The sequence below is a fragment of the Chiloscyllium plagiosum genome, unplaced genomic scaffold (genome assembly GCF_037043375.1).
Source record: "Chiloscyllium plagiosum isolate Xiang-an unplaced genomic scaffold, Cpla_swu_hap1 HiC_scaffold_51, whole genome shotgun sequence".
NCBI classification, from domain to species: domain Eukaryota; kingdom Metazoa; phylum Chordata; class Chondrichthyes; order Orectolobiformes; family Hemiscylliidae; genus Chiloscyllium; species Chiloscyllium plagiosum.
This window is the reverse complement of record NW_028270189.1, coordinates 33,784,610-33,796,975: the sequence shown is the minus strand read 5'-3', so window position 1 is coordinate 33,796,975 and position 12,366 is coordinate 33,784,610.

The window sequence follows — 12,366 nt, the reverse complement described above, 5'->3', positions numbered from 1 at the left end:
CTACACCCCCTCCCTATCTCTGTAACCCCCTCCAGCCCCTACACCCCCTCCGTATCTCTGTAACCCCCTCCAGCCCCTACACCCCCTCCCTATCTCTGTAACCCCCTCCTGCCCCTACACCCCCTCCCTATCTCTGTAACTCCCCTCCTGCCCCTACACCCCCTCCCTATCTCATGTAACCCCCTCCAGCCCCTACACCCCCTCCCTATCTCTGTTACCCCCCTACAGCCCCTACACCCCTCCCTATCTCTGTAACCCCCCTACAGCCCCTACACTCCCTCCCTATCTCTGTAACCCCTCCAACCCCTACACCCCTCCCTATCTCTGTAACCCCCCAGCCCCTACACTCCCTCCCTATCTCTGTAACCCCCTCCTGCCCCTACACCCCCTCCCTATCTCTGTAAACCCCACCAGCCCCTACACCCCCTCCCTATCTTGTAACCCCCCTCCAGCCCCTACACCCCCTCCCTATCTCTGTAACCCCCTCCAACCCCTACACCCCCTCCCTATCTCTGTAACCTCCCTCCTGCCCCTACACCCCCTCCCTATCTCTGTAACCCTCCCCTCCAGCCCCTACACCCCCTCCCTATCTCTGTAACCCCCCTCCAGCCCCTACACCCCCTCCCTATCTCTGTAACCCCCCTCCAGTCCCTACACCCCCTCCCTATCTCTGTAACCCCCCTCCAGCCCCTACACCCCCTCCCTATCTCTGTAACCTCCCCTCCAGCCCCTACACCCCATCCCTATCTCTGTAACCCCCCCACACCCCGTACCCACACCCCACACCCCACACCCACACCCCTTACCCGTACCCACTCCCTTCCATTGCCTCCTGACCCGGGTTTCCCTGTGATCTGTAACTTTCCAAACAGATTTGTGTTTGATCTCCAGACTGCCTGAACATGGGATGACAGAGACTGGATGTTCCTAGGGCAGCTTCCCAGGACAGCACACCCTGACTATTCCGGATCCCAGGACGAGCCCGGGTAGAGATATTCCCAACTCCCAGTACCTGGTCAGCTCTCACTCTCGGAGAACTCAGACAGAGGTACACACTGCAGCTCACACAGACAGGGATGGATTCCTCCTGCAGATCCCCGTCTCCCTGCGGCACACACAACACTCTCTCCTTCTCTCAATCTCGCTCTGTCTCTCTCTGTCTCTCTCTCTCTCTCTCTCTATCACTCTCAATCTCTCTATCTCTCTCTCTCTCTCTCTCTGTCTCTCTCAATCTCTGTCTCTCTCTCTCTCTCTCTATCTGTCTCTCTCTCTGTCTCTCTATCAATCTCTCTCTGTCTCTCTCTCTCTGTCTCTGTCACTCACTCTCTGCCTGTCTCTCTGTCTATCTCTCTCACTCTGTCTTCCTCTCTCTCTCTGTTTCTCTCTCTCCCTCCCTCCCTCTGTCCCGATCTCATATCAACAACAAGTCCTAAACATCGGGATATAATCAAGGGGCCGGGGACAGGGAGGGAGAGGGGAGATGGATACAGCAGAGTGCTTTCACCCTCTGCAGGTCGACACCAAAACTGCACGGAATTCAGCCCTCAGGGCTGAGGGAGTCGGCACTGTCGGAGGGTCAGGGCTGAGGGAGTGGGCACTGTCGGAGGGTCAGGGCTGAGGGAGTGGGCACTGTCGGAGGGTCAGTGCTGAGGGAGTGGGCACTGTCGGAGGGTCAGGGCTGAGGGAGTGGGCACTGTCGGAGGGTCAGGGCTGAGGGAGTGGGCACTGTCGGAGGGTCAGGGCTGAGGGAGTGGGCACTGTCGGAGGGTCAGGGCTGAGGGAGTGGGCACTGTCGGAGGGTCAGGGCTGAGGGAGTGGGCAATGTCAGAGGGTCAGGGCTGAGGGAGTGGGCACTGTCGGAGGGTCAGGGCTGAGGGAGTGGGCACTGTCGGAGGGTCAGTGCTGAGGGAGTGGGCACTGTCGGAGGGTCAGGGCTGAGGGAGTGGGCACTGTCGGAGGGTCAGTGCTGAGGGAGTGGGCAATGTCAGAGGGTCAGGGCTGAGGGAGTGGGCACTGTCGGAGGGTCAGGGCTGAGGGAGTGGGCACTGTCGGAGGGTCAGGGCTGAGGGAGTGGGCAATGTCGGAGGGTCAGGGCTGAGGGAGTGGGCAATGTCGGAGGGTCAGGGCTCAGGGAGGGCCGCACTGTCGGAGGGTCAGGGCTGAGGGAGGGCCGCACTGTCGGAGGGTCAGTGCTGAGGGAGGGCCGCACTGTCGGAGGGTCAGTGCTGAGGGAGTGCCACACTGTCGGAGGGTCAGTGCTGAGGGAGGGCCGCACTGTCGGAGGGTCAGTGCTGAGGGAGGGCCGCACTGTCGGAGGGTCAGTGCTCAGGGAGGGCCGCACTGTCAGAGGGTCAGTGCTGAGGGAGGGCCGCACTGTCGGAGGGGCAGTGCTGAGGGAGGGCCGCACTGTCGGAGGGGCAGTACTGAGGGAGGGCCGCACTGTCGGAGGGTCAGTTCTGAGGGAGGGCCGCACTGTCGGAGGGTCAGTGCTCAGGGAGAGCCACACTGTCGGAGGGTCAGTGCTGAGGGAGGGCCGCACTGTCGGAGGGTCAGTGCTGAGGGAGGGCCGCACTGTCGGAGAGTCAGTGCTGAGGGAGAGCCGCACTGTCGGAGGGTCAGTGCTGAGGGAGCGCCGCACTGTCGGAGGGTCAGTGCTGAGGGAGGGCCGCACTGTCGGAGGGTCAGTGCTGAGGGAGGGCCGCACTGTCGGAGGGTCAGTGCTGAGGGAGTGCCGCACTGTCGGAGGGTCAGTGCTGAGGGAGGGCCGCACTGTCGGAGGGTCAGTGCTGAGGGAGTGCCACACTGTCGGAGGGTCAGTGCTGAGGGAGGGCCGCACTGTCGGAGGGTCAGTGCTGAGGGAGGGCCGCACTGTCGGAGGGTCAGTGCTCAGGGAGGGCCGCACTGTCAGAGGGTCAGTGCTGAGGGAGGGCCGCACTGTCGGAGGGGCAGTGCTGAGGGAGGGCCGCACTGTCGGAGGGGCAGTACTGAGGGAGGGCCGCACTGTCGGAGGGTCAGTTCTGAGGGAGGGCCGCACTGTCGGAGGGTCAGTGCTCAGGGAGAGCCACACTGTCGGAGGGTCAGTGCTGAGGGAGGGCCGCACTGTCGGAGGGTCAGTGCTGAGGGAGGGCCGCACTGTCGGAGAGTCAGTGCTGAGGGAGAGCCGCACTGTCGGAGGGTCAGTGCTGAGGGAGCGCCGCACTGTCGGAGGGTCAGTGCTGAGGGAGGGCCGCACTGTCGGAGGGTCAGTGCTGAGGGAGGGCCGCACTGTCGGAGGGTCAGTGCTGAGGGAGGGCCGCACTGTCGGAGGGTCAGTGCTGAGGGAGTGCCGCACTGTCGGAGGGTCAGTGCTGAGGGAGGGCCGCACTGTCGGAGGGTCAGTGCTGAGGGAGGGCCGCACTGTCGGAGGGTCAGGGCTGAGGGAGGGCCGCACTGTCGGAGGGTCAGTGCTGAGGGAGAGCCGCACTGTCGGAGGGTCAGTGCTGAGGGAGGGCCGCACTGTCGGAGGGTCAGTGCTGAGGGAGGGCCGCACTGTCGGAGGGTCAGGGCTGAGGGAGGGCCGCACTGTCGGAGGGTCAGGGCTGAGGGAGGGCCGCACTGTCGGAGGGTCAGGGCTGAGGGAGTGCCACACTGTCGGTGGGTCAGTGCTGAGGGAGGGCCGCACTGCCGGTGGGTCAGTGCTGAGGGAGTGCCGCACTATCGGAGGGTCAGTGCTGAGGGAGCGCCGCACTGTCGGAGGGTCAGTGCTGAGGGAGGGCCGCACTGTCGGAGAGTCAGTGCTGAGGGAGTGGGCAATGTCGGAGGGTCAGTACTGAGGGAGGGCCGCACTGTCGGAGGGTCAGTGCTGAGGGAGTGCCACACTGTCGGAGGGTCAGTGCTGAGGGAGGGCCGCACTGTCGGAGGGTCAGTGCTGAGGGAGGGCCACACTGTCGGAGGGTCAGGGCTGAGGGAGGTCCGCACAGCCGGAGGGTCAGTGCTGAGGGAGGGCCGCAATGTCGGAGGGTCAGTGCTGAGGGAGAGCCGCACTGTCGGAGGATCAGTGCTGAGCGAGGGCCGCACTGTTGGAGGGTCAGTGCTGAGGGTGAGCCGCACTGTCGGAGGGTCAGTGCTGAGGAAGGGCCGCACTGTCGCAGGGTCAGTGCTGAGGGAGTGCCGCACTGTCGGAGGGTCAGAGCTGAGGGAGGGCCGCACTGTCGGAGGGTCAGTGCTGAGGGAGGGCCGCACTGTCGGAGGGTAAGTGCTGAGGGAGGGCCGCACTGTCGGAGGTTCAGTGCTGAGCGAGGGCCGCACTGTCGGAGGGTCAGTACTGAGGAAGGGCCGCACTGTCGGAGGGTCAGTGCTGAGGGAGCGCCGCACTGTCGGAGGGACAGTGCTGAGGGAGGGCCACACTGTCGGAGGGTCAGTGCTGAGGGAGTGCCGCACTGTCGGAGGGTCAGGGCTGAGGGAGGGCCGCACTGTCGGAGTGTCAGTGCTGAGGGAGGGCCGCACTGTCGGAGGGTCAGTGCTGAGGGAGGGCCGCACTGTTAGAGGGTCAGGGCTGAGGGAGGGCCGCACAGCCGGAGGGTCAGGGCTGAGGGAGGGCCGCACTGTCGGAGGGTCAGTGCTGAGGGAGGGCCGCACTGTCGGAGTGTCAGGGCTGAGGGAGGGCCGCACTGTCGGAGGGTCAGTGCTGAGGGAGGGCCGCACTGTCGGAGGGTCAGTGCTGAGGGAGTGCCGCACTGTCGGAGAGTCAGGGCTGAGGGAGGGCCGCACTGTCGGAGGGTCAGTGCTGAGGGAGGGCCGCACTGTCGGTGGGTCAGGAATGAGGGAGGGCCGCACTGTCGGAGGGCCAGTGCTGAGTGAGACCCGCTCTGTCGGAGGGTCGGGGCTGAGGGAGGGCCGCACTGTCGGAGGGTCAGTGCTGAGGGAGGGCCGCACTGTCGGAGGTTCAGTGCTGAGGGAGGGCCGCACTGTCGGAGGGTCAGTGCTGATGGAGGGCCGCACTGTCGGAGGGTCAGTGCTGAGGGAGCACCGCACTATCGGAGGGTCATTGCTGAGGGAGGGCCGAACTGTCGGAGGGTCAGTACTGAGTGAGAGCCGCACTGTCGGAGGGTCAGTGCTGAGGGAGGGCCGCACTGTCGGAGGGTCAGTGCTGAGGGAGGGCCGCACTGTCGGAGTGTCAGTGCTGAGGGAGGGCCGCACTGTCGGAGTGTCAGCGCTGAGGGAGGGCCGCGCAGCCGGAGGGTCAGGGCTGAGTGAGGGCCGCACTGTCGGAGGGTCAGTGCTGAGGGAGGGCCGCACTGTCGGAGTGTCAGCGCTGAGGGAGGGCCGCACTGTAGGAGGGTCAGTGCTGAGGGAGGGCCGCACAGTCGGAGCGTCAGTGCTGAGGGAGTGCCGCACTGTCGGAGAGTCAGGGCTGAGGGAGGGCCGCACTGTCGGAGGGTCAGTGCTGAGGGAGGGCTGCACTGTCGGAGGGTCAGTGCTGAGGGAGGGCCGCACTGTTAGAGGGTCAGTGCTGAGGGAGGGCCGCACTGCCGGAGGGTCAGGGCTGAGGGAGGGCCGCACTGTCGGAGGGTCAATGCTGAGTGAGAGCCGCACTGTCGGAGGGTCAGTGCTGAGGGAGGGCCGCACTGTCGGAGGGTCAGTGCTGAGGGAGGGCCGCACTGTCGGAGGGTCAGTGCTGAGGGAGAGCCGCACTGTCAGAGGGTCAGTGCTGAGGGAGGGCCGCACTGTCGGAGGGTCAGTGCTGAGGGAGGGCCGCACTGTCGGAGGGTCAGTGCTGAGGGAGAGCCGCACTGTCAGAGGGTCAGTGCTGAGGGAGGGCCGCACTGTCGGAGGGTCAGTGCTGAGGGAGGGCCGCACTGTCGGAGGGTCAGTGCTGAGGGAAGGCCGCACTGTCGGAGAGTCAGTGCTGAGTGAGAGCCGCACTGTCGGAGGGTCAGTGCGGAGGGAGTGGGCACTGTCGGAGGGTCAGGGCTGAGGGAGTGGGCACTGTCGGAGGGTCAGTGCTGAGGGAGTGGGCAATGTCAGAGGGTCAGGGCTGAGGGAGTGGGCACTGTCGGAGGGTCAGGGCTGAGGGAGTGGGCACTGTCGGAGGGTCAGGGCTGAGGGAGTGGGCACTGTCGGAGGGTCAGGGCTGAGGGAGTGGGCACTGTCGGAGGGTCAGTGCTGAGGGAGTGGGCACTGTCGGAGGGTCAGGGCTGAGGGAGTGGGCACTGTCGGAGGGTCAGTGCTGAGGGAGTGGGCAATGTCAGAGGGTCAGGGCTGAGGGAGTGGGCACTGTCGGAGGGTCAGGGCTGAGGGAGTGGGCACTGTCGGAGGGTCAGGGCTGAGGGAGTGGGCAATGTCGGAGGGTCAGGGCTGAGGGAGTGGGCAATGTCGGAGGGTCAGGGCTCAGGGAGGGCCGCACTGTCGGAGGGTCAGGGCTGAGGGAGGGCCGCACTGTCGGAGGGTCAGTGCTGAGGGAGGGCCGCACTGTCGGAGAGTCAGTGCTGAGGGAGTTGGCAATGTCGGAGGGTCAGTACTGAGGGAGGGCCGCACTGTCGGAGGGTCAGTGCTGAGGGAGTGCCACACTGTCGGAGGGTCAGTGCTGAGGGAGGGCCGCACTGTCGGAGGGTCAGTGCTGAGGGAGGGCCGCACTGTCGGAGGGTCAGTGCTCAGGGAGGGCCGCACTGTCAGAGGGTCAGTGCTGAGGGAGGGCCGCACTGTCGGAGGATCAGTGCTGAGGGAGGGCCGCACTGTCGGAGGGGCAGTGCTGAGGGAGGGCCGCACTGTCGGAGGGGCAGTACTGAGGGAGGGCCGCACTGTCGGAGGGTCAGTTCTGAGGGAGGGCCGCACTGTCGGAGGGTCAGTGCTCAGGGAGAGCCACACTGTCGGAGGGTCAGTGCTGAGGGAGAGCCACACTGTCGGAGGGTCAGTGCTGAGGGAGAGCCGCACTGTCGGAGGGTCAGTGCTGAGGGAGCGCCGCACTGTCGGAGGGTCAGTGCTGAGGGAGGGCCGCACTGTCGGAGGGTCAGTGCTGAGGGAGGGCCGCACTGTCGGAGGGTCAGTGCTGAGGGAGGGCCGCACTGTCGGAGGGTCAGTGCTGAGGGAGTGCCGCACTGTCGGAGGGTCAGTGCTGAGGGAGGGCCGCACTGTCGGAGGGTCAGTGCTGAGGGAGGGCCGCACTGTCGGAGGGTCAGGGCTGAGGGAGTGCCGCACTGTCGGAGGGTCAGTGCTGAGGGAGGGCCGCACTGTCGGAGGGTCAGTGCTGAGGGAGTGCCACACTGTCGGAGGGTCAGTGCTGAGGGAGGGCCGCACTGTCGGAGGGTCAGTGCTGAGGGAGGGCCGCACTGTCGGAGGGTCAGTGCTCAGGGAGGGCCGCACTGTCAGAGGGTCAGTGCTGAGGGAGGGCCGCACTGTCGGAGGGGCAGTGCTGAGGGAGGGCCGCACTGTCGGAGGGGCAGTACTGAGGGAGGGCCGCACTGTCGGAGGGTCAGTTCTGAGGGAGGGCCGCACTGTCGGAGGGTCAGTGCTCAGGGAGAGCCACACTGTCGGAGGGTCAGTGCTGAGGGAGGGCCGCACTGTCGGAGGGTCAGTGCTGAGGGAGGGCCGCACTGTCGGAGAGTCAGTGCTGAGGGAGAGCCGCACTGTCGGAGGGTCAGTGCTGAGGGAGCGCCGCACTGTCGGAGGGTCAGTGCTGAGGGAGGGCCGCACTGTCGGAGGGTCAGTGCTGAGGGAGGGCCGCACTGTCGGAGGGTCAGTGCTGAGGGAGGGCCGCACTGTCGGAGGGTCAGTGCTGAGGGAGTGCCGCACTGTCGGAGGGTCAGTGCTGAGGGAGGGCCGCACTGTCGGAGGGTCAGTGCTGAGGGAGGGCCGCACTGTCGGAGGGTCAGGGCTGAGGGAGGGCCGCACTGTCGGAGGGTCAGTGCTGAGGGAGAGCCGCACTGTCGGAGGGTCAGTGCTGAGGGAGGGCCGCACTGTCGGAGGGTCAGTGCTGAGGGAGGGCCGCACTGTCGGAGGGTCAGGGCTGAGGGAGGGCCGCACTGTCGGAGGGTCAGGGCTGAGGGAGGGCCGCACTGTCGGAGGGTCAGGGCTGAGGGAGTGCCACACTGTCGGTGGGTCAGTGCTGAGGGAGGGCCGCACTGCCGGTGGGTCAGTGCTGAGGGAGTGCCGCACTATCGGAGGGTCAGTGCTGAGGGAGCGCCGCACTGTCGGAGGGTCAGTGCTGAGGGAGGGCCGCACTGTCGGAGAGTCAGTGCTGAGGGAGTGGGCAATGTCGGAGGGTCAGTACTGAGGGAGGGCCGCACTGTCGGAGGGTCAGTGCTGAGGGAGTGCCACACTGTCGGAGGGTCAGTGCTGAGGGAGGGCCGCACTGTCGGAGGGTCAGTGCTGAGGGAGGGCCACACTGTCGGAGGGTCAGGGCTGAGGGAGGTCCGCACAGCCGGAGGGTCAGTGCTGAGGGAGGGCCGCAATGTCGGAGGGTCAGTGCTGAGGGAGAGCCGCACTGTCGGAGGATCAGTGCTGAGCGAGGGCCGCACTGTTGGAGGGTCAGTGCTGAGGGTGAGCCGCACTGTCGGAGGGTCAGTGCTGAGGAAGGGCCGCACTGTCGCAGGGTCAGTGCTGAGGGAGTGCCGCACTGTCGGAGGGTCAGAGCTGAGGGAGGGCCGCACTGTCGGAGGGTCAGTGCTGAGGGAGGGCCGCACTGTCGGAGGGTAAGTGCTGAGGGAGGGCCGCACTGTCGGAGGTTCAGTGCTGAGCGAGGGCCGCACTGTCGGAGGGTCAGTACTGAGGAAGGGCCGCACTGTCGGAGGGTCAGTGCTGAGGGAGCGCCGCACTGTCGGAGGGACAGTGCTGAGGGAGGGCCACACTGTCGGAGGGTCAGTGCTGAGGGAGTGCCGCACTGTCGGAGGGTCAGGGCTGAGGGAGGGCCGCACTGTCGGAGTGTCAGTGCTGAGGGAGGGCCGCACTGTCGGAGGGTCAGTGCTGAGGGAGGGCCGCACTGTTAGAGGGTCAGGGCTGAGGGAGGGCCGCACAGCCGGAGGGTCAGGGCTGAGGGAGGGCCGCACTGTCGGAGGGTCAGTGCTGAGGGAGGGCCGCACTGTCGGAGTGTCAGGGCTGAGGGAGGGCCGCACTGTCGGAGGGTCAGTGCTGAGGGAGGGCCGCACTGTCGGAGGGTCAGTGCTGAGGGAGTGCCGCACTGTCGGAGAGTCAGGGCTGAGGGAGGGCCGCACTGTCGGAGGGTCAGTGCTGAGGGAGGGCCGCACTGTCGGTGGGTCAGGAATGAGGGAGGGCCGCACTGTCGGAGGGCCAGTGCTGAGTGAGACCCGCTCTGTCGGAGGGTCGGGGCTGAGGGAGGGCCGCACTGTCGGAGGGTCAGTGCTGAGGGAGGGCCGCACTGTCGGAGGTTCAGTGCTGAGGGAGGGCCGCACTGTCGGAGGGTCAGTGCTGATGGAGGGCCGCACTGTCGGAGGGTCAGTGCTGAGGGAGCACCGCACTATCGGAGGGTCATTGCTGAGGGAGGGCCGAACTGTCGGAGGGTCAGTACTGAGTGAGAGCCGCACTGTCGGAGGGTCAGTGCTGAGGGAGGGCCGCACTGTCGGAGGGTCAGTGCTGAGGGAGGGCCGCACTGTCGGAGTGTCAGTGCTGAGGGAGGGCCGCACTGTCGGAGTGTCAGCGCTGAGGGAGGGCCGCGCAGCCGGAGGGTCAGGGCTGAGTGAGGGCCGCACTGTCGGAGGGTCAGTGCTGAGGGAGGGCCGCACTGTCGGAGTGTCAGCGCTGAGGGAGGGCCGCACTGTAGGAGGGTCAGTGCTGAGGGAGGGCCGCACAGTCGGAGCGTCAGTGCTGAGGGAGTGCCGCACTGTCGGAGAGTCAGGGCTGAGGGAGGGCCGCACTGTCGGAGGGTCAGTGCTGAGGGAGGGCTGCACTGTCGGAGGGTCAGTGCTGAGGGAGGGCCGCACTGTTAGAGGGTCAGTGCTGAGGGAGGGCCGCACTGCCGGAGGGTCAGGGCTGAGGGAGGGCCGCACTGTCGGAGGGTCAATGCTGAGTGAGAGCCGCACTGTCGGAGGGTCAGTGCTGAGGGAGGGCCGCACTGTCGGAGGGTCAGTGCTGAGGGAGGGCCGCACTGTCGGAGGGTCAGTGCTGAGGGAGAGCCGCACTGTCAGAGGGTCAGTGCTGAGGGAGGGCCGCACTGTCGGAGGGTCAGTGCTGAGGGAGAGCCGCACTGTCAGAGGGTCAGTGCTGAGGGAGGGCCGCACTGTCGGAGGGTCAGTGCTGAGGGAGAGCCGCACTGTCGGAGGGTCAGTGCTGAGGGAGAGCCGCACTGTCAGAGGGTCAGTGCTGAGGGAGGGCCGCACTGTCGGAGGGTCAGTGCTGAGGGAGGGCCGCACTGTCGGAGGGTCAGTGCTGAGGGAGAGCCGCACTGTCAGAGGGTCAGTGCTGAGGGAGGGCCGCACTGTCGGAGGGTCAGTGCTGAGGGAGGGCCGCACTGTCGGAGGGTCAGTGCTGAGGGAAGGCCGCACTGTCGGAGAGTCAGTGCTGAGTGAGAGCCGCACTGTCGGAGGGTCAGTGCGGAGGGAGTGGGCACTGTCGGAGGGTCAGGGCTGAGGGAGTGGGCACTGTCAGAGGGTCAGGGCTGAGGGAGTGGGCACTGTCGGAGGGTCAGGGCTGAGGGAGTGGGCACTGTCGGAGGGTCAGGGCTGAGGGAGTGGGCACTGTCGGAGGGTCAGGGCTGAGGGAGTGGGCACTGTCGGAGGGTCAGTGCTGAGGGAGTGGGCACTGTCGGAGGGTCAGGGCTGAGGGAGTGGGCACTGTCGGAGGGTCAGTGCTGAGGGAGTGGGCAATGTCAGAGGGTCAGGGCTGAGGGAGTGGGCACTGTCGGAGGGTCAGGGCTGAGGGAGTGGGCACTGTCGGAGGGTCAGGGCTGAGGGAGTGGGCAATGTCGGAGGGTCAGGGCTGAGGGAGTGGGCAATGTCGGAGGGTCAGGGCTCAGGGAGGGCCGCACTGTCGGAGGGTCAGTGCTGAGGGAGTGCCGCACTGTCGGAGGGTCAGGGCTGAGGGAGGGCCGCACTGTCGGAGGGTCAGTGCTGAGGGAGGGCCGCACTGTCGGAGAGTCAGTGCTGAGGGAGTTGGCAATGTCGGAGGGTCAGTACTGAGGGAGGGCCGCACTGTCGGAGGGTCAGTGCTGAGGGAGTGCCACACTGTCGGAGGGTCAGTGCTGAGGGAGGGCCGCACTGTCGGAGGGTCAGTGCTGAGGGAGGGCCGCACTGTCGGAGGGTCAGTGCTCAGGGAGGGCCGCACTGTCAGAGGGTCAGTGCTGAGGGAGGGCCGCACTGTCGGAGGATCAGTGCTGAGGGAGGGCCGCACTGTCGGAGGGGCAGTGCTGAGGGAGGGCCGCACTGTCGGAGGGGCAGTACTGAGGGAGGGCCGCACTGTCGGAGGGTCAGTTCTGAGGGAGGGCCGCACTGTCGGAGGGTCAGTGCTCAGGGAGAGCCACACTGTCGGAGGGTCAGTGCTGAGGGAGAGCCACACTGTCGGAGGGTCAGTGCTGAGGGAGAGCCGCACTGTCGGAGGGTCAGTGCTGAGGGAGCGCCGCACTGTCGGAGGGTCAGTGCTGAGGGAGGGCCGCACTGTCGGAGGGTCAGTGCTGAGGGAGGGCCGCACTGTCGGAGGGTCAGTGCTGAGGGAGGGCCGCACTGTCGGAGGGTCAGTGCTGAGGGAGTGCCGCACTGTCGGAGGGTCAGTGCTGAGGGAGGGCCGCACTGTCGGAGGGTCAGTGCTGAGGGAGGGCCGCACTGTCGGAGGGTCAGGGCTGAGGGAGGGCCGCACTGTCGGAGGGTCAGTGCTGAGGGAGAGCCGCACTGTCGGAGGGTCAGTGCTGAGGGAGGGCCGCACTGTCGGAGGGTCAGTGCTGAGGGAGGGCCGCACTGTCGGAGGGTCAGGGCTGAGGGAGGGCCGCACTGTCGGAGGGTCAGGGCTGAGGGAGGGCCGCACTGTCGGAGGGTCAGGGCTGAGGGAGTGCCACACTGTCGGTGGGTCAGTGCTGAGGGAGGGCCGCACTGCCGGTGGGTCAGTGCTGAGGGAGTGCCGCACTATCGGAGGGTCAGTGCTGAGGGAGCGCCGCACTGTCGGAGGGTCAGTGCTGAGGGAGGGCCGCACTGTCGGAGAGTCAGTGCTGAGGGAGTGGGCAATGTCGGAGGGTCAGTACTGAGGGAGGGCCGCACTGTCGGAGGGTCAGTGCTGAGGGAGTGCCACACTGTCGGAGGGTCAGTGCTGAGGGAGGGCCGCACTGTCGGAGGGTCAGTGCTGAGGGAGGGCCACACTGTCGGAGGGTCAGGGCTGAGGGAGGTCCGCACAGCCGGAGGGTCAGTGCTGAGGGAGGGCCGCAATGTCGGAGGGTCAGTGCTGAGGGAG